At 36.3% G+C, this 19,356-nt stretch overlaps 1 long non-coding RNA gene across 2 annotated transcripts in view; it reads right to left on the bottom strand.

Moving 5' to 3' along the window:
- The window catches only part of LOC134534904 (uncharacterized), a 44,757-nt gene extending 25,984 nt beyond the window's left edge, over positions 1–18,773 (bottom strand). Inside the window, exon 1 of one of the 2 annotated variants that reach the window (XR_010075553.1) lies at positions 18,753–18,773. This is a non-coding gene — a long non-coding RNA (uncharacterized LOC134534904). Of the gene's footprint in view, positions 1–1,495; positions 11,083–18,752 lie in introns of those variants that run through there. The other variant, XR_010075554.1, reaches the window with a different exon arrangement.
- Positions 18,774–19,356: the final 583 nt, after the last annotated feature.

Below are 19,356 nucleotides of genomic sequence, written 5' to 3' on the forward strand. Positions count from 1 at the left end.
AATAAAAAATTGTAATAGTAATATTACAAATGCTTCAGTCTCGTCATTACTCAAAAATAAAATTTCAACTCTCTTTTCAAAACGTCAATGATGTTCATAAATGTTGTCACAATGACGTCAAGCTGGAGTCTCAATGCCACGACGGACACGACACAACAAATCCAATTACCTATATGTTATACATTGTTCCAACATGACAGAGTTAATACCATAGGTTCAATACACCACTACCACATTAACATGAAGAACTCCAATATAGCTGTTGGCAAATCTTCACATGCCATATGTGTCCTTAAAATGCAATATAGAATGTGCTCAAAACAGTGTACGCCCAATAGAAATCTTTTATAATTTCCTGTTCATAGTTGAAGTGCATAACAATATAACATTTAGTCATCTCTAGGACTATATGAGATTAAGTTTATTTTAGATACAAGAGAGCAAGCTACATATATGTTAATAAGGGACAGAAAAATAATTTCTCTACGAGAAGAATTAAAAATAAATGTGATAAACAGTTTAACTCAAACTCCAAATGTGAAAGTAACTTATACCCAAAAATAAAACCAAATTTCATTTTTCAGCATATAATTTACAAAGTAGTAAGTAATTTTTTAAGTTTAGTTTTTAAAGGTTCCAGTTTTGATTTCAGTCGTGCGGCACGACATGACAAAATTAGAAATAGAATCTACTCTTGCGGAATTTCGGGCGCGTATTTCATCACGGCAACCGTGTATTTCATTGGCTAATGAGCATGTCGGGCCTGCCGTGTATGACTGTCGTGGCATTGTGACTTCAGCATTACAGATATGTCATTGGTTAGTCATGTCTCCTATACAACTTGACTCAAATTTGACAGTTTCAAAAGTAGTACAAGTGGTAATTCTGCAATTGTAACATCCAAAGTTTCGTCCATATTCTACAATGAAACGATACATCCAACAGCAACAGCAACCACAAGACTGATAGTGTGTGGGGAAGCTTCAGTTAAGTCCAAACTGTCACTTCGGATTGTTTGTCTGAACTGAGCACATGGACTGATCATGTATATGGATAGCAGCAATTCAATCCAAATTGGGAGCTGGACTGATTGTGTATCGGCACTTATCTAGACTACAACCTTTATTAACATTTTCATTTGTAGATATTATCTCCACATGTATTGTTTACCAACAAGAGAACATTAAATAGTCCTCTCACAAATTTATAAAAAGTGAACTCTCAAGAGTACTTTCTAATATACGAGCTTAGCTAAAATTATTAATAAAAAAAGGGTTATAAACACTAATGAATGGGTGGAGCATATAAAAAATTATTTGTCCAAAGTACATTTACTTCAATATAAAAATTATAATCGTCAATATTAAAAAGTACTTTAACCAAGCAATTTTACTGTGCGGTTGGTCCATCTTTACTGCTGCGTTATATTAGTAAAATAATCAACAAAATTAGAGATAAGTTTTAACACAGGCTTGAACAATCATACACTACTCACCGTAATATATCATTAAACCTCATATCTTTTCTCCGAGTATTTTTTGAAGAATAAAATGTCACTGTCTTGTTATTTTGATTCATTTCACATTGTCCGGCATAATTAACACACGTTACTAAACATTTTACTGCAAAAACCCGCCATGGAAGCGATTTCATTGCTTTTCCATTCAGTGTGCCTTCTTTGACATTAATTGCGAACAGACAGTCACAACAAACATTACGCTTGAATTGTTACTGAGAAAACAAAATATTAACTATCACATAGTCTGGCGTATTTAAAACACAAAAGAATAACAATCGGTCTTAATATAACGTTGCATTTATTACACCTTGTCTAAATTCGCAGTTATTTTATTTTAATCACACATTATCAGAGAGCACTAAACGCAAGTAACAACCATTTTTGTGGTGTAAACACAATTGCCAAACTCGTACTACAATGACACATGTCAAATTTTTATTTAAAATGTACATTATGCAAAAAAAATATTATAATTACTAGTATGATAATATACCGGGAAACAAACTAAACAATGTACTGACGATGAAAGGCTGCCGACAAAATAATACGTATTTGTAAAGAGTTGCAACCACCGACAAACATTGTACAGTTGGTAGCACTGTGTACACGGATGAATTATTGAACATCATTCCCGGTTTATTTTTTTGTTCACGTAAATAAAATTTATTTTGTTTGTTCTTATGTTCACATAAAAAAAATAGTCATGCTACTTATGAACTAATTTTTCTCTTACAATTTCAAAAATATTAAATTAATATATTTCGTCAAAGTCCCGCAATAATATGTACATTTTTTTTGCCAGTTTACTGCGAGGTATTTTGTTTCAATAAAAATAGGCAATTATAGTCGCCATAGCATACATAGCAACGCGCTGGAAATGTGGCAAACCGACAAGGGCGAACGCAAGCGCAGAACCACAGAAACCCGGTAACCTGTCAAGTCGTGCGCAAGAGGAGTCGTTGGCAGGCAGAAAATCAATACCGTGTGCGCAGTTAGTGATTATTTGGCCACCGTCAACTGTGAATAATTACTGGAGCCCGCAGGCTCCGGCCAATCCCGCGCAGGATCACAATCACCCATTGTGGCGCGGTAACAAATGCACAACCCTCCTTTCCCGGGTAACCCAGAGCGCAATATGTGCATACTCTGTCTATAAGCTAGTTTTCGTTCAAGAGAAGGGCGAGTCGAAATAGCATACCGTTTCGTTGAGGTATTTTATTAAAACCATTACTACATTTCAGTGGCGGATACAGGAAATTTTTTTCCCCGTTTTGGTAAGGGGGTAAAGGAGATCTGGGGGGAAAAAAGTACAGAAAAAATTGAACATGTTTAAAAAAAATTACATTATTATTGACACACACTGACATAGGGGCCTAAATAAAAATAGCCGTCGGCGATGCGGCTTTTCACACAGTTTAAATCGTAGGTGTTGTAACAGCTCACCTTGCATAACCCAAAATAACATGTACGGTCTTGAATGAGAAAATTTAACAATTTTTTCCTTAACTTCCAAGCGTCCACCATGACCATTGCTACATTATCTATACTTGTCCTGATAATTGGAACACACAAATAATCCAGCTCGTTAAATATTTAAACAAGAATCAATCAAAATTTCGAATTTTATAACAAACAACTTAGATTATTTAATTCACTAACCGATTTAGAAATAAATGTTTTTTTTTTACAAATAAAGTTGTAATTACAAAAAAATTAATAAATATAAACCAAATATCTCTAAAATAACTCAGAAAGTAAGATCATTCGAATGAGATTGTAAATTAATAATAAAAATTTTGACTAAAATATTGTTTCTTCTCAAAGCAATGTTTTTACTAGCAGAGAGAAAAACTTAACGACTCTCATCGATGCAGTCTTCACAATTAATTCGTAAGTTCAAAGTGTCATTGCATTTTATTTACTAACAGGTCAGATTGTTAATGTACCTGTTTTTATGTAATGTAACAATGTAGAAAATATAGTAAAAATTACGCTACAGCCAGAGCCGTTCAGAGAAACTAAGAGCCAGGGGAAAAAAACATCTGGATCCTCCACATTACTTAATGAACAATGTACAGATGCGAATGTGTGTTGTCCAGAATATTTTTTTTTAATTTCATCGGGTTCACATGTACGTTGCTGTATGGTCGTTGTACTGTCCATATTATTTGTTTTGAATAATTTTTGCGATCCTCTGTTGCTGTTGTCCAAAGATGATTGTTTTTTTGTATTCACTGTTCTTGTCGCAACTGTCTAGACGTCATCAACCCACTGTCTCTGTCAGTAGTGTATTTTTTTTTTTTTTTTTTACTAATTCCTACCAAGGAATATTGTGCTTTTATTAAATTTTTGACATGGGCTGATTTTTGCTTGTTTTCTGTGTTTTTGCATATTCATATTGTTTTGTCCATTGTTGAGGTTTCTCATGACATACAGTGTAACCAGCAATGGCGCTTGCTCCCAAAAAAAAATCTTTAATCGATCTTCCCCATTACAGGAACAATTCAAAGAACATATAATTTGCAAGGTTTCCAATGAACTTTATTAGCGACAGAATTGTAATTTTTGTCCTACTATCAGGGTAACCACAAGCATAAAAAAAATCTTTCGGAACTCAACCGGGCCCCCCTCAATGCACGGGCACGGGGTATTTGGCAACCAAGACACCACGTGTTTACATTATAACATTATCCTTCTCGACGGCTCTGGCTGCAGTTATAATTCTCGTGAGGAAAAACGCGTGGATTTGCACGGTTTTTTAAAACTTATTCAACTTTTTTAAAAATCTTATTTTTTTAATGGCGTTAAGGGTTTTAGAAATAAATTATTCAAGTAAAATCAATTCAGATTTAATCTACCATCAGTATTTTTTAAAGCATAAAGCTACGCAAAAAAAATGTTTTTGGAATAAAATTTAATCCGACTGATGTTATCAATACTTAACAATATACATGTCCCAGAACTCAATGTAAATCCGAGAACAGTTGCTTCGCCAATTCATTACTGTTCTGAATAAAAAAAATCCAAAAAGTGTTGTAGATGTCCAATTATGATTTTTTTTTTTTTTTTTTAAGTTTTAAATCCCCATCCTGCATCAAATTATTAGATACCGTGACTAAAAATGTTTGCCACGCAATCATAAATCACCCTACTATTGATAACAATTTATTCAAAATAAAATCAAAACATTATATACTTTTAGGGGGGGGAAATTCTTTGCACAACTTATGCAACAATAAATTGTAATTGGGTAACTTTGACTATTCACACTATAAAAATAAATACTTTGCTACCTTGGCAAATTATTTGCTTTAATTAGCCATATTTTCAAATGTTCTCGGATTGACGTTCAGTTCTTGACATTCTCTCCCTCTCCCTCTCTCTCTCTCTCTGTGTGTGTGTGTGTGTGCATATATATATATATATATATATATATATAAACTTTTTGGTGGGACTAGGATAAAATGACATACCAGGTGTTTTGGCTTTCTGCGCACTACAGATGATCATATTGTTACGATTTAATGTTGGGAGAACTGGGTTCGAAAAGGATAGCCCAATTAAGTTTTATTACAGTTTTATTAATTACTAAAATTTACATTGACAATAAATAATTGTACTTAAAAATGTCCGATAAAAATCACTGGCACTTAAAAATGTTTATTCTCATGTCTGCAAAGTTCCACAGTTCGCACTCCTCTCTGGAGCTAGGCTAAACAGTGGTTCGCCCCTTACAACGCGCCTGGCCACACACACATCTCGCGTCACTCAATCGCCGCACTCTCACGATCCCGTCGCTCCGCGTCGCGCCACTCTCGAGGGGGTCTCACACCCTCTTCGCCGTTGTCGCACTTCCCTTCACTCGCGGAACTCTCCGAACTCTCCTCGCTCGGAACTGTCGCGGAACTCGTCGCCAAAAACTGTCGCGGAGGCCGGCGTCGCTGAGTACTCGAGGCGCCCTTCTCGAACCGACGAGAGCAGAAATGACGAATTACCATATATTATTAGGCTTAACCTAACAATTTAACTATTAATGACTTAAATGCTATCAACTATATATATAATATAAGGCTTTAAAATGTATTTCTCTTAACACAATGCCTTTTAAATATAGGCAAATAAAGTAGCTACTTGCAGTATCTTGCACTTTTAAGATATGTGGTGTCAAAAATAAAATTGGTCCTAGCATGATAAATACCTTACAGTACCAAGTTTTACAGCTACGTTTTGGGATATGTTCGCAGATGGTTGAAAGCTACAAAAGGAAATCCCAGCAATCCTTAGAGGTAGTGGCAATGCACAGAGCTATAGATGCAGTTACCACGGGAGTAATAGGCTGACTTCTAGCTGCAAAGAGATTTGGTGTACCCAGGCTACTCTTCGCAGAAGAGCGAAAATCAAAAATAAAATCTTTAATGGTGTAAACAAAGGTTTGAGCCATTTTCATCCCACATTCGACGAAGCTCTAGAACGTGAACTTGTGACCCACTAGAAACTTTTGAAATCCCGTTTATTTAGCCTCACATGCACAGAAGTACGAAAACTTGCTTATCAACTAACAGAAATAAATGGGATTAGTCCACCGTTTCAACAGAGAAAAGCAAATGGCTAATTGGGTTTGAAGTGTTATCTGGATATATCTTTAAGAAAACCCGAAGCAACTTCTGCAGCACAGGCGATGGCTTTAAACAAACAGCAAGTCAGTAATTTTTTCAATAAATATAAGAGACTCACACAGTCACAACATAGGCATCAATGGAATTTATAATTTGAATGACTCCAGCTTGTCTACAGTTCAAAACACACAAAAGTTACTACAGGAAACAGATGGGAGCTATAGCTAACACAGAGTTTACACACGTTTACTAACACATGCTACTGTAGTCCGTTGTATGAGTCCTGTTGGCCTTTTTCCTCCTGTTATAATATTTCCATGTAAAAACTAGAAGATAATTAACAGATAATGCTCCCTATGGAACCTTGTGCATTACACATGAAAGTGGTTGGATGACAGGCGAAAATTTCCTAACAGGGTTGAGGTATTTTTCATCTTTTGTCAAGCCTACCAAAAAAAAAATCTCATTCTTGTAGATTGGCATTCAAGTGGATGTACTGACATATGCAAAAAAAATGGAATAGTGATGTTATGTTTACCTGCTCATTGCACTCATCAGTTACAGCTGGTTGAAGTGTCGATTTACGGCCCTCTCAAGACTCATTACGACCACGAAGTAACCAAATGGCTTAAGAATCATCCTAGAAGACTGGTGAACTGAGTTGCGTATGGAAAAACAGCCACTTTAGCTATTGCTGTTAAGTGGTTTTCAAAAAACAGGACTTTGGCAAGTTAATTTACGGACCACTTGTTTGAGCCAGCCGAAACAACAAAAAGTCCACTTCCACTAGAAGATGAACTACCGACGGTACCAGGTTTGCACTCCGGTCTACCAATAGTAAATCAAGTCAGTGACTCAGAACTCCCAGGAACTTATACGCGTAAGTATAATTCAGTATGTATAATACAGTAGGTACATGTGAACATTTGCTGATGATGATATTCAGAACAATGAAAACCATGCTCAAGAAAATCATCAGACATCACGCCTTCAAACCTCGAAGATAATGATAGAGCAAACGACGATAGCCAACCTACCCCTACTAAGAAAGTTTCTATTGCTACAATTTCACCCCTTCCTCAGGCAACTAGACGTGGAAAGAAGAGAAAATGCAAGAAAAACCCTGCACCTGCAGGTTTTGACAACCAGTCCATACCTACTGGCGTTAAAAAATAAAGTAGCAGAAGAACTCGAAAGAACAGCGGAAGTCGGTCTGGAAAGCAAGAAAACTATTTACTATGGATAATGAAATTAGCTGCGAAAAATAACTTTTTTGAGATGATGCCGACGATGACTGCCATTGACTTTACAGCAACAAACGTTTATCTCGGTCGAAACCTAAGGAAACTTGGCTGCAATGCTGTCAGTGTAAAAAGTGGGCACACAGTGAATGTGCTAGACTTCCTGGGGAAAAAAAATTTTATATGTGTGATCTTTGCTGTTAGAATCACAAATTAGTGGTTAACCAAATAAGGTTTCATTAATTGTAACGTGGTTTAAGTATTTTACAATTAAGAAGTGTTTTCTTCTAAAGGAAAATGTAATGTATATATATATATGTCATTTTACAGATAGAAGCCTAAAATAACACATTGGTAACTTTTTTAATTGCCAAAATTAAATTGAAGGAACATTATTTAAAAGCTTTGGCCCAACCAAACAAAAAAAATTATCAGAATTAATATCAATCTAATTATTAAATTTTATTTCATGTTTGGCTTTAAATTTTGGGCCGAAAAAAAAGGTATGTCATTTTAGGCACGTTTACTCTATATACCTACTTAAAATGTCATGGTTTTTTTTTGGGTTGGGGGGGGGGGGGGTGTTTTTTACATTGTACGTAAGTTTTTATTTATTCTTTTTATTCCAACCCATGTTTTTTTCAACCTCTTGCAGTAATGGTTCGTCTTATCAAAAATTGTTTTAGACCAAAGTTTAAAATAATTTTTAGAAGATTTACAATTTATTGTAATAAATTTTATAGTTTACATAATATGGGAGTTATGATTTTTTATTATATTTTTACCTTTAATCCCTGTTTATTCCACCCTTAGCAACAATGTTTGGTTATATCAAAAATTATTTCAGACAGAATTTTAGCTAATATTTATAAGATTTACAAACAATTTGAAAGGAATTAATAGTGTACTTACTAAGGGAGTTATTCCTTTCTTCGTCCTTTAATCCCTGTTATTTTACACCCCTTGGAGTAATGTTAGTCGTGCAAAAATTATTTAGGATGAAATTTATAGATAATGTTTTAAGGTTTCACAATAAATAAGAATAGTTTTGATAGCATACATGGTATGGGAATTATGATTTCTTTTTCTGCTCCTGTTTTATTCAACCCCTTGCAGGAATTATCCTACTCGGATTTTTATCATTAACAAACTCGACTGAGATTTTCCTTTACTATATTTTATGTGTCAATTTTGAAGTGATTTTGGCAAAATTACTGCTGTTATCGTGTCCATAAAAATGTAATTATATGTATAAACATAAATATATATAAACTTTTGAGGTGACAATGGTTTTAGGGTATATGGACCACGAAACGATAAACTATATAATTTTTTTTTCCGAAGAAGGGCCATGGTAACAGCTACAATAAGTAGTAATTTTTTTTAATATACCTAAAACACACGGGCATTCACCTGACGATGTAAAATTTGTTGATTCACTCTTTTATTTAAAACGTTTTAAAGTGGTTTCCTCAACACTAAATAATCATATTTAGAAAGTAAAATTACAGTTTATTCATCAAATCGGGTCGTTACCACAACGCCGAACGTACAATAACGCCGAATACCATAACGCCGAATGTCAAAATTGACCACAACGCCGACAGCTAGAAAACTGCTTTGTACCACAACGCCGAATTACCACAACGCCGAAAAATGATTTTGCGGGGAAGGGGGGCCACATCAGCAAAATGAAAAACAACTGAATGAATTTGTGTGCTAACCTTACCTAACGCAACCTTTGTGGCAGTCCTGCAATGACATTTTTCGGCGTTGTGGTAATTCGGCGGTGTTGTACACAGCAGTTTTCTAGCTGTCGGCGTTGTGGTCAATTTTGACGTTCGGCGTTATAGTATTCGGTGTTATTGTACGGTCGGCGTTGTGGTATTTCGGCGTTGTGGTGCGTCCCCCATCAAATCACATAATTGAAAATAAAAAATATATAAATTAGCTTTGAATGTGAATGACATTACGATGTTGGTACAGACGGAATCGTTTCAGTACAATAAGCACATCGTAGGCCCTATGTATTGACAGCTCCCTGCTGCTTGTATAGTGCAGGGCCGTCCTGCTCCGGGCGTCTTGCAAACTGCCTCTCCTTCACCGCCTCCCCACACACGAGCGAAGACCACCTCCAGCCCCACTACCGATCCAAGAATTGTGGGTCACTGCCAGGTTTCACAACACGGGACAAGGAAGTCTCATTCTGCCGATGCGAGCCGAGCGCAACATGCCGCACAACGAGCTGCCACACTTCCTGCAGCCAAAGACCACCGGGATTCGGGTTCGATACCCTGTGGATAGTCAGGATTTTTTTTTGACGTGAATACATCTTTAAAATTGCTTCCATAGTGGGAGGCAATAAAAAAAATAGAATGATGATAAAATCGGGGGATACAGTTTGGTGTAGCAGCTACATGTCTATCATCTCCATCCAAAATTTAATTACGCCACTGGATAGCTAAGGATCGCCGAATTCGTTACGCTAAATGAGGACTGTGACGCATCGCGCGCGGTGGAGGGGGAAGCGCCGCCGTTTTGAGGTCATTTTGCTGCGTTTCGAGATTTCCATGTAATGTAACTTTTGACTCGGAGAAGCTGCGACGTTCGTTTGAGTTTCAATCGTCAGCTCTCGTCAAAATCTATCGATTGCATATATAAAACTTTAGTGTAAAACAGTTACAGTGAATTTATATGGTGTTAAAATAAAAAAATATAGTATTTTATATTTTGTATAGAAAATATTACTTATTCACGTACAACACAAGGCCGTGTCCATGACACAGCCACACCCCATATATATATATATATATATAAAACGGGAGAAACCTGGAGGGTACCCACCGAAGACTGTCTCCGAGCACCTACTGCAGTTGCCTCCATCACTGCATCCCATTGCTTCATCTTCGGGTTAAATTTCTTGTCTTTTTAGCGCGATGTCCTTCCAGCGACAATCTCCAAGAGACTGACACCACTCTCACATCCAAGGAAAAGCAACTTGTACTATTAACTTAATTAATAATAATAGTAATATGAAATTCACGGAGAATAAATGTAACGGACGCATCCCAAGTTCTATACACGTTACAAATGTATGTATATCCTCACCTCTCGGCGACCCCGGAACATATGTTTAAATACTCAGAATGGGCATTGTGATGATAAAGTAAGCACAAAACCTAAACTAACATAATGTCCAAGCTTGATAAGTACAGACGGTACAACAGCTTGGAAAAAGAAGCGCGCGTGGGTAGGTGGCCGAGGAAAGCTAGCCTACTAATAAATAATTACGTTACTGTGTCTAAAATCCGTCAACTCACTGACTAAAATCCGCTCTTAATAAATCTCCTAATCTGTAAAATGTTAGTTCCACAGAAGCTTACGATGATAATGGCGGCACATAATAATTTAGCTAAAACGAGATTATTGATGACTAACTACAAACAAATTAGAATATAATCATTCCCAGCTATTACCGCAATATCTATGATTGTTGCTTATTAAAATATTTTTTTTATTATTAGATTCAGGACAGCATCACAAAGAAGAGGCAGAAATTGGTTTTCGAAAAAGTGATCGAGGCAGGGATCAGTCGCTGGCTGGCATGTTTGTGCATACGTTTTATAATGTGACGTATGTATTTTACTAAATAAATTCTAACTAAAGTAAATGTTACACTCATTATAGAAATATATATATATATATATATATATATATATATTTAATTTGTTTATTAAATCCAAAATGGCAGACATTTAAATGGAATGGAGTACAATATGGTACATGTTTAATATGAGAATGCATATTTATTTTTTTAAATTCAGTGTTTTTTTTTTTGCAATGAAAAGGTTGAAAGGTCAATTTAATCTAACAATACAGCTGCAGTCGAAAGTACCAGATAATTTCCGAAAGTCGGCTCATCACCCGGCGCCCTTGCAATATCGTTTATCAGTATATTTGGATAGTATAGGCTTTCTCGGCCAGTCATTAACCACTTACTGGCTTCTGGATTGAGGCCACGTCCGTGTGAACGTTTCTGCTTGCCTTGTTGCAGCCATCTTCACGGGCGACAAACAGCAGTTTTGTAATACTTCCACGGTGGCCACACAAGAATATAAAGGGATGTGTTATCGGGTCGGGATCATGCAGGCGATCAACACAAACACAGCGAGCTCATTTATATTTCTAATGAAGTGTGCGGGGGCACCTTCAAGTTGCAGCCACACACCACAATGAATACTGAGAGGAACGTCTCCAAAGCATTCAGGTAATGCCATATTGAGAAATACTTGATAATAATACGTGATAGAAAGTGTGATCTAGAAAAAAATATTATCGCCAACCATACCACACATTTATGTTAAATGTTCTCGGCAATAGTAAGTGTCGGAATCTCATCAGTGATTGTGCTTCAGTATTATTTCTTTCACGAAGAGTTGCTATACGTTGTCTTACTTTAAACTTGATCAAATGTTTGGAACAAATACAGCATCTGCTATATAGATCTTAAATGGTACACTGCCGATTACAGACCTGAAACGGAATCCACTCAACTTCTAACTCCAAAAATAAATAAATTAATTAATATGAACATGATTTAGATTGCAAAGACTATAAAATCTGTTTTTTTTTATCCCAGGAAAAAAAAACAGGATTCTTGCAAGGTCAAGAGTAGAATAAGTTATGTTATCATGAAAATACAAAACTAATCACGAAATAAGATATGCAATCTAAATCGTATTTCTATGAGCATTTTGTTCTTTTTAATTAAGTACTACATTTATGCTGTATTGCCAGTAGCAGATTTAGGCTATCACAAAGTAGCATACACCCTACTTTTAGTTAAAATAACGTGATATGTTGGTTCCATCACCCTCTTCCCACATACTTTTTATTTAACACATGGATATTTCGCTCCATAGCCTACATACTTTAGTTTTTCCCACTAATGTAGGTAAATGAAGAGGCTTCTTATCACAATACCACATTTTGCGACGTCTCCGCACAGCGCTGAATATTGAGCTTTACTGTTAGCCAGTGGCTTGTTCGAGGTTAGAGAGAAACACCAATTTGTCGTGATCCTGACCAATCAGAAACTTACCTTTTAGCTTACTCGTGCCAGCACACATGTATTAAAGTTTTCGTGGTAGAAAAAAAAAGATGACGGCACATATTTTATTTATAGAACATAATAATAAATTCACACTGTACGCATAAATTAGATCCAAGAATTTGACTGAAAAATATTATATTTCACATTCAAAAACCACATTGACACCAAAGGTATTGTCAGTACCTATTTAAGGAAACTGTTTTGTCTGAAGATACTGAAGTAATGCGTAAGACTTGATACAGCTGTTTTATGTCCACTGCATTCTAGTTTAGCATGTTGCTTTAAGTTGAACGACGGTATTATAAACCGAATCACAGAATTAAGCGTCAAGCCGAGAACAGCTGATAGGCCAATTAATGACGGTTCTGAATTAAAAAAAAAAAAAAAAAGTGTCGTAGTTCCGAGTTGTTGGCATTTTTTTCTTCAACATTTTTTAATCCTCACCCTGTTACAAATTATTAGACATTGTAGCTACAAATTTCAATTTTATACTATTAAAACAATTTTTGTTAACCAATCCTGAATAACCCTAGGTACTATTGATAACAATTCAGTTAAAAATAAATAAATATGCAATACTTAAAAAAATTCTTTGCAGACTTAGGAGGCAAAATATTGCCATCAAGTAACTTCGACTATTCATACTATAAAACAAAACTACATATTTAAAAGCGCAAAGCTAGAATTCAGTTAGTCTGTGTGAGATAGACGATGAGGATAATAGGCCATTTACTTTAATAAAATAATTTCAATAAATCTTTAGTTTCAATTATAATTTCACTATTTGTCTAACTCTTAACTCACTCCGAATGGCCTCACAGTCTGTCTCACAGACTAATTGAAATCGAGCTTTGAATACTATACATTTATTATGCATGACAGTACGGAAATCCAGGATTGTGTAACAAAAATTAAAATATTATATTATGAAAATTTGTAATCACAGTACATTTTTTAAATATAATTGGTTCAAAGTTAGGGATTTTAAAAGGTTCAAAATTTCAAACTTCGACCATTTTTTAAAAAAAAAAACTCAGAATCTTTAATTGGCTTATGAACTGTTCTCGGCTTGACGTTTAGTTCTGGGACATATCTTGTGTTTGTGTATACATACATACAGTTAACAGGATTCGTCGAAATGGGAATACTACATAAACAGCAAACATCATCGATATAAATCTCTGAGAGAAAATCATTGATTGTTGGCCGCAGTGATTCGGGAAAATATTTTGACGGACGGATGAAGTCATGTGAATCGCTCGGCTAGATTCTTTGGCGTTGACGGACAGAAGAATGACGGCCGGGATGAGGCAACGGACTACATATTGTAATTGTTGCCTCGGCAGCTCCCGTTTGTCAACGTGCCGCCGCTTGTCGCGTGGCCCCACCGGGTCCCCGCTCTTGTATCTCGAGATTTCTGGTCCGCCAACCCTAACTCTGGCAGCTTTCACAACGTCACAAAATTGAACTTGGTTTCCAGCACATTCGGAAAGCTACGAGATCCTTCCTTAGCCACTCTAGCAGGCGACAACTTCGAGAAGACGAGCGACTGTTCGGCTGGCGAGCCGAGGCGGCGATAGCGATAATGGTGAAAGCAGTGGCGCACAAACAAGATAGTGAGTTACTGTCGAGTCACACTCCAGTGACATACGTTAATAGTAAAGTATTCCGGACGTTCAAAGCTTGGCCTCTTTAAACGGTGTTAGCCAGCCCAAAAAAGATGTTTACATTTTTTTTCTTCCAACAAGTAAATTTTGTTGTAAAAACAATGTTTAATAATATTTTGATAACACTTCATCAGTGTCACACGATCAAACATGATTAAAAATGATTTTACATGCTATAGCAAATATAAACTACAAGACGTTTTTCGGCCAATGAACGGTTTCCACTCTCCCTCGACCATGTGAATTAAGGCGCCCTGGAGGCTAAATACATCGCGAAATGATCTCTACCATCACCTGCGCTGCGTATCGAGCGAAGTGGCGTACTACGTAATAGAAAACAATGAGCATGCATCCCTGAGCAGGCAAACCCTGATCCAGTCGTCTTAATTTCTGGTTTACACGGTCTTCCTAATATCACTACGCGCAAACAATGACAAGGATCCTTACTACACACCATAGGTGATTACTTTCTCAGAAAATAAATTTTCCCTATATCTGAATATGTGAATTCACCGAGACTGTTCTACTAAAGTGGTGTATCATTCAGGAGGCATTCGAGGGATGGGCATTATAGTTTTCTTATACATAGTTCCTTACCGATATTCATTCGCAAAAAAGAAAAAAAATCCACAACCGCTTAAAATGAAATATCTTCTTACTCTACAATGCTTCGGAATTTGACAGTTAAGTTTTTAATTTATATTGTCATTATGATTGTTTATTTTATTGCTAACATATTATTCGTAACAATATAAAATGTCAGTACGAAATGGAAGAATACGTGGGTTCAACGACCTGCAAGCTAGATTGCACAGTCCTCAGCAAACCCGAGCCAGTGTCGCCTGCTCATTGGCTGATGTCTTGACGACTGAATTGCACGTGTTCGTTACTTGTTTGAATGCGGGATTGCTATTGCCGCTGAGTACTAAACCAATTACAGAAGCACCACAAAAGTTTGAGTTTGAGCTTGTTGCGAGATGATTCCGAGAATTTTTTCGGTACTATCAAGTACGTACACAAGTTTATCTCTTCATTCCTGATAACATGATCCTAATATATTGATGCTGTGGTACATGATTCTTGTTTTGATTAAGTAGTCGAAAGATCCTAGATATAACAAAAATTTCAACATCACAATTCAAACAAATTATGTCTCAGGTCTGGTGGAAATATTTTTCTTTCGTATACTTTTAGGAATGTAATTAATTGTTACATCACAAGTTTTCGTTATGTTAAGGATATTTCGACACACTAAATTAAAACAGCAAACTTCATGTACCTGACTGATGTATACTCATGCGTGATAGAACTTTTACCATGTAGTATTATTCATGCCCCTAAATACGTTTAAGACGGTACTGTCATATTTACACTTGATATTTCACCACTGCTTTGGCTTATTGTGGTTTTATTTTGGTAAAATTACCATTAATTTATACTTTGATTTTAAGAAGGGGGGGGGGGGGGGGTATGTGGGTCGAGTATGAGCGGTACAACCTCCATGTCAACACTTTAAATACGTTCCGGCAATGAGATCTGAAACCTCAACAATTGTCAAGGGCGTACGACTTGACGGGTTTTTGAGTTATGTTGGCAAAGTCGCAGGTGTTAAACGCACAAGTTTTCATCCGCGCAACTTACTTGCGCACTTTACCCTACCCCAATAAGAGGCCCGCGTAGTCAGGGGGTGTATGTGTGTTGGTGAGGCGGGATGATAGTGCAACGCTCGCTCGAGCTGTTTGCGCGGTATCTCCCCTAACAGCAATATGCTCGTCGTGCATAGGACAACTATGAAATTTGAGCGTTAACCATAACATTAGATGGCGAAGAAATGAAGATTAGGTGTAATGCACGACCCTTGGGTGCTTTCAACACTCTGTACCGGGTGTTTCATGCCTACAAATAACTAAGCGTTTTAGCCCCTTTTACTGTTCTAAAAATACAGTTTAAAAACGAAATATGGAAAACAGAAGTACACATCCGCTCCAACGTATTCTTAAATGCTTTTCATTCAAACCCCACGCGGATATCTTCAGCAGTATTTAAAAACGGTGGTTTCTTCTGAAGCTCTGCAGCATTCTGTATGTACTCTCCGCGAGTATAGTATGTACCATGGACGAATTCACTTTTCTAAATGGTAACTTTATTAGAGTTTTCGAGCTGAATATTACTTCATCACTCCTGTGAAAATTACTGGCCAATATTTGGCTGGCCCAGTTCTTTAGAAAACATGAGTACTTTTTTTTATTTAATGGAATAAATTGTGTGAAATGACAACTTGATGTCTAGCATTTCCCTGTCAAAAACAAAATGCTCTCAATGGAATATTAACTATATACGAACTCGCTGTATTCAGATTGAGTCGGAATTCGACCCACAAACCTCGACTGCACGTTAATGTTAAAGACAAAATAAGTTGAAAACATATTACGACTATGGCTAGTATACAGCTTTGAAGTTGAAGCTGAACAACATTATTATTGTAAATGACAGAGAAAGTAATACTGAACATTGAGCGTCAGGATTATGTCTAATAGAACGAAGCCCACAACCACCGCGAATTTTGCCGCTGTCGTAAAATAATTCTATTGAAATAATTGCGGGGGAATGGTAACACGTCACAGATATATGCATTGAAAAAAAAAAAGGAATTATTACTCCCATTTATTTCAATGAAATCATTATACGAAAGTTTTGCTGTGGTTGTAGAACTTTATCCAAATAAACCTTATCCAAAAACTACCATTACAGGTGTAAGTATTATTTGTGTTTGTTGTTTAAAGTAATATCGAACAAGAATTTTGTATTCTAAACTAGTGCCGTTTTCAAGTTACCATCATAATAAAATTGTTTGAAATCTACATCTTATTCCTCTCACGTCATTATATTTGAACACAAAAAAAACATTCTACTAAAAAATCACTTAAATGATAATGCACATAAAATAGGTAAAAGTAAATTATTACTCATTCTGAAATAATTTTTTTTGTCACATTGTGTGTGTTGACGCAGGCAAGCACTTGCACTGTTCGCTAAAATTAGTAATTCCTACGTTAGTTCAGAATCTGGAGATGGACAACCTTTTTTTATTTAAGTCCAGGAAACCATTCAACAGTATAAACACAAAAATCTTCATCACTTAAAAACAATTCATTCCTATATGGGCTAAAAGCAGTCTAATTAACACTTCAATTTTAGCTGGTTCTTGGCAAGATGAGCACTTTTAAGAGAAGTTTGTAGAAGTTATCTTCCAGATTATCATATTGTAAACTGAACTACTTTAGGTGTCTGTCATTACATTTTTTATGAGTTTTTCATTAATATTTTTCTTAGCATGGTGTTGAATTTGAGGATAACAGGTCTGAAAGATGGGCTACTTGAAGAGAAGGGTCATTGTTCACAGTAGATAAGATAAAGTACAGGAATATAAATTTACTGATATCCATCATGTTTCCAATAAGTTATCGTTAACTTATTTTACATATTTCTACGGATTGAATAAGCGTAAGTTATAAAAAGAACGACAAAATACCTTTATTTAAAAATGCCAACTTTAAAATGTGTTCTACTTGCGGCAATACAAGCTACTTCACAAAATATAATAACACGTTTACCAGCCTTTCAAAATACAGAAAACAGCCTTGCACAGAGAAACCTTGAATGTTGAGAGTCCGAAACAGTAAAAAGCATTACCTCTATCCCCAAGTAATTCTTAATGAACGTTACACTATTGAATGACACGAAAAAAACATATATTTTTGAAAAGAAACATCAACTCGACGCTAATAATACTAAAATTGGCTTTCCCTGACAAAGGTTAAATTCTTAAGGGCAATTGAATGTACATAATTTGAATCACAAAATACCTAGATTAACCCCAAAAACTAGAATTCGTCCGCAAACTTGTGTAGGTGGCAAAGACCGCCATCTTGTGTGCAAAGTGAAAAGCTTAGAAGCTACAAATTCATTCCCTAAAACAATCAAACACTCAGGTTATGTCACTATAGAAATTTGATATCGAAAGATTAACCTAAAATAATACGCACGAACTAAAAATAGTTTTAATGAAGTCAAACGTACGTACATACTAAAAATACTTGCTATTGAAATGAATCATAATAGGATTGTGTCTAACGTTTGCAGGCGTAACTTCGCACTCTGTAGCAAAATTTGTTTCCATTCCAGACCTAGGTCGGACGTTTGCAGTCACTTTATCCAGGCACGCAGAGAGGGGTGAACACGACAAGAGGGAGGAGGGGACTACCAATGTTGAGGGGGAGGAGAGTGGAGAACCAACCCAAGACGACACATAAAAACCACAGAAATCTATCCTTACAGGTGGCCCGAATTGCAAAAGCGACCTACCAGAGCACCAACCGTCGCGACAAGCGGCGAGTACAGACCGAGCGCCGACACAAATGCGACACGTACATATTTTCGCGGCTAGTGTCACCGTCAAACTACCAAATCGTGTAACTATCCTGTCATAAACTGCCCACTATTTCCCCTGAAGTTAACACAACACTTCTGCACTCCGTGCAAGGCGTTTTCCCAGTGAAAATTTGATCAACAAAATAATGTTCAGAAAACACTCACCCGTCATGTAACATGCCTATGTCCTACGGGGTTCACACGTATCATTCCCAAGGATTCCGAGGCCGCGATTGGGTGGATGACGTCATCGGAAGAAGTTCCATTCTAAGGCTTGGCGTGGCGTTGGTGTTTGACGATCGAAGCTTGAAAGAGCTAATGGGAGGGGGAAGTAATAAATAACGATATATTAATTTTTTAGTTTAAACTTTCCCTTACATGTATGTTTTAATTTTTAATTGCACTTTTACAAATATAAATTTACTAATCCTGGTAGAAATTTTTTTTATTATAAATAAATGTTTCCGATGTACATTTTTTTTTAGTGTTAAGTGATCCTTTTCAGATTGTAAACTAAAAAAAGATTTTATTTTCAGCTATGATTGAAACGGAAAGAGCAGCAGTTCATTTGCTGTCTGAAATGCACCGGAACTTTTTATCAAGGAGGGGGGAGTTGTTTTGGGGTCGAGGCTACGAATGAGAAAAAAGGAGGGGGAATGTCAATCTGGTATTTTTTTTATTCCAGCGACGCCATTGGTCGAAGAGAAACTAAGTTTATACTCGTTTCCGCAAGACGAGTTCGCTTACTACATTGCCGCTTGATCTTAGC

Source organism: Bacillus rossius, chromosome 8 (genome assembly GCF_032445375.1).
Source record: "Bacillus rossius redtenbacheri isolate Brsri chromosome 8, Brsri_v3, whole genome shotgun sequence".
In the NCBI taxonomy this organism is placed as follows: Eukaryota; Metazoa; Arthropoda; class Insecta; order Phasmatodea; family Bacillidae; genus Bacillus; species Bacillus rossius.